At 40.5% G+C, this 3,450-nt stretch overlaps 1 long non-coding RNA gene across 2 annotated transcripts; it reads left to right on the top strand.

Moving 5' to 3' along the window:
* The first annotated feature begins 231 nt into the window (after nt 1-231).
* LOC136435220 (uncharacterized) lies at nt 232-2,265 on the top strand. Of its 2 annotated transcripts, none has more exons than XR_010755818.1 (4): nt 232-356; nt 671-743; nt 1,408-1,528; nt 1,877-2,265. It is a non-coding gene; the product is annotated as an uncharacterized lncRNA (long non-coding RNA). The 2 variants fall into 2 exon arrangements; XR_010755817.1 differs by having other exon boundaries at nt 671-816.
* The last annotated feature ends 1,185 nt before the right edge of the window (nt 2,266-3,450 follow it).

Genomic DNA, 3,450 nt, shown 5'->3' with positions numbered 1-3,450 from the left:
TCCGTCACTCTTGCCATGTATACGTCATAATCTTTAAGCATGAAAATAAAGATATTACACACACATAAACATGCATTTCTTCGGTTACACCCTGACGCAGTACATTGGCGTGTGCATTCCAAGGCCACCGACTCCTGTACTGTTGACCCAAAAATGTCCAGACAGAATAGGTATCAGTTAACTTCCCATGTGCCGCCGCCAGCAGACTGTCCTTGAAACAGGGCCAGGCTGCCAATTACAGGCACACGGTCACAGAGAAGTGGGAACAAAGAACCCTTTTCAATTTGGTTATTTGGTGGCTGGTTTCTGGTGCAGCAGTGTTGATCAAAACGAAGATGCGAATGGATACAGAAAAGGTGTGTGAACCCTTTCCATTTCTATCTATATACTACCTTGCTATAAGAACGAATTGTACTTTGGTAGAGCCTAGAGTTTCTAGTAAGAGTACGTATGTCTTGTTTGTTACCCTTACTGTTCATTTTGTCGCTGACGTCACATGTAGTCTACTTTCACTACATGGCGTGACCTCGACCTCAGTGTTGTTTCGTCTTAAACTGTTTTGAATATTAACATTGCATCTCTAGATCATATAACTGATTGGTCAGTTCAGTTGTGTAACCACTCCCAAAATGTAAAAAAAAGTTGATGTCCGTATAAATATGTTTGACAGGTCTAGAGACGGCCCACTCTCCCAGAAGCAAGCGACGAACCTGAACCTGGGCGGCAGGGCCGACACCGCGAAGGTAAACCGCCGCAGAATACAATCCTCACACGCTCGCGGTGTTACTGGGTCTTGGAGGAACTATGAATAGCAGGGTAAGCAGAAACCTACTTTTTTGGCAAACGATTGGCTGAAGCTCTTCTGTTTTTGAACATGCAGCAGAGTTAAGAATACAAATCAACCTGGTGCTGAATTTTAAGAATTGAGAAACTATATTCTGTATTTACAGTCGTACGGCGATCGCACTAAGGCCCCCATTCCACTAGACGGCGATCGCGCTGCGACTTTGCTGCGACCTAAGTTGGATTTGTGTAATCATTGACTTCATGCTTGGGATATCATGCAGAATGTAGATATCTGACTGAAAGGACAACAAAATACACAAGGCGTAAAATTACTCGTTTATAATAATCAATGAAATTCAGTGAGCGTTCTGTCAAATCTTAGGTCGCAGTGAGGTCGCCACCTCCAGTTTTTAGGTCTCTTTGTTCTGTCCGCGGCCAATTTTTGATAAATGCCATTTAGAACAATTCGGATGATGATTGGTAGCGATACCATCGTAGCAGATCATGTTGCAGATCATATTCGTCATATTCGTCAGTCAGATGATAGCTTTATATTTCCCAGCTGCTCATACCTGCTCAACTATACTGGATATTCCTAATATATGTTTCCTTCCGTCACAGCATGCAGCAGACCTTGGTGGAAACTGGTAGGAATAAATACAAGCTGTGTACCAGCTTCAGATGTCTGATCCCTCACAGCTGGCTGGCATGGGGTGAAAGATGTCATAGGAAGTACAGGAAGGTGGAGAGATTTTCTTATATTGTTTGTTGTTAATCAGATTTTGACTTTTGTTAAAATTATTTTTAAAACGGCTCATGTGACAACATCGTTGGAAAGGTCAATTATCAACTATAGAAACCTATTTGACATGAATTATTACATTTTTGCCTCCAGCTTGCCATACATAATATAAGAAGAGTAAGTTAGTGTGTCATATGGGTGTACTAAATCAGATCATAGTATTTTCTTTAAACCGTAGAAATTTTAACATTAATTTACTTAACTCTCTCAGACCACGAAGGTTCATCAAAACATTTGCCTTGTCCCAAGATACAATATCATCAATATTTATGTTCGAATTCTCCACAGAACTGATCAACCATCTACTTCTACAGTCGCCAAGAACATGAGGGAGGAAGGCCACAGGGGATGCCTGACCAGCATCAGAGCCGTGTGCAGCCAAATGATTGCGCTGTTACAGCCAGAGAAAAGCTGACACGATTTAGAGAATTCACACGCTGACGTGCACATGTTGTCCACGTCATTTGATCTATACGAATATGTATTGTCTATACTATTGTTTATTTTATTGTGCGACTTTTAGTGGCTGATTTTGCATGTATATCAAAGAAAATACAAGTGTTAACCTCGCCGATGACAGCTCAAATCAAACCGAATGTACGAATGGTGGAAACACCATTCAAATGTGTATGCAATTGCAATCACAAGTAACAGTAACATTTTACTCCGTCACATAATGTCCAAGAAGTTTCAGTGTAACTCCTTACCGAACTTGCAACGGTACTGTAAAATTAGTCTGCTATTGTTGTGCCATAATTGTTATTCTTTGACATCTTTGACGGGTATTCGTTTGTTAAAGTGGACTGCAGCGAAGCGATAAAGTAATCAATGTTGTGTCAGCAGAGTAAGACAGTAGAAAGACAAGAGATTTCAAAGGCAAGGAAGTTTAGGTCAAAAGAGCAACAGAGACCTTCAGTAAGGATCGTAGTAATTAGCCAACATTATGAAGTCACAATCAGTCAGTTTTATAACGGCTCAGCGCAACTAAGGTGTCCCCGGGTTGTCCATGCCATTCTCACCAAATACCCCATTTGAATATGGTGATTAGGCAATTCAATATTGTAATGAACCAAGCGGAGCCTGTCGCTTGTAAATATTCAGTAGTTTGAGTGCTGTGCACCGCCCTCCGGTCCCGCCCCTATTCTGCATCCGAATCGCGCGCTAATTTCTCCTGGTGAGATAATTGGTGCACCTCCCGGGGACTCTGTTTCCAAGATGGCCGAACAAACAGTAAAAGGAAAATGACAAGACTCTGAGCTAAATTGCAGTAAAATCCACACAAGTTATATCGGCAATATGAGCTGTGTACATGTGCGTGTTTCATATCTTTCAGAAAGACATATAAAAGGAAATGACAGTTGAAAATGCAACATATGGCCATTTTGATAGTTCATAAACATAGAATGACAGCAGACAGCCCAATACACATCTATCTGTAGCTTGTCTGGGGATATCATCATATAGCTATGCATGTAATCTGTACATGGTACATGTCAATAATGTTTCATTTTATTCGTTATCATAAACAAGCCTCCTCATCCACAGATGTTTCACAAATATTACACTGGGACGCATAAAAGCCCTTTATACTCAGTACTTAGTAATTATAAGAAGGTAGCGAAAACGCATTACATGTACCATGTATCATGTACATGAGAAATCCCTCTAAAATCAGCGCTTGGGTCGGACCAAGTTCCTTTGTTTCAAAATGCGTGACAGTGTTTTAATCATAAACATCAAGGTAAATCTGATTGAAGGAACATTTTTACTTGTTTTCGTTGTTTATTCTTAGTGTAAATAGATTTAATTTGACTACCTATAACGATTTTATGCCTGATAGTTTAGACAGAAGGCGTCGAGTT

Source organism: Branchiostoma lanceolatum, chromosome 5, assembly GCF_035083965.1.
Source record: "Branchiostoma lanceolatum isolate klBraLanc5 chromosome 5, klBraLanc5.hap2, whole genome shotgun sequence".
In the NCBI taxonomy this organism is placed as follows: domain Eukaryota; kingdom Metazoa; phylum Chordata; class Leptocardii; order Amphioxiformes; family Branchiostomatidae; genus Branchiostoma; species Branchiostoma lanceolatum.
Note: the sequence above shows the minus strand (reverse complement) of the source record. Positions and strands in the feature narration are given on the sequence as shown.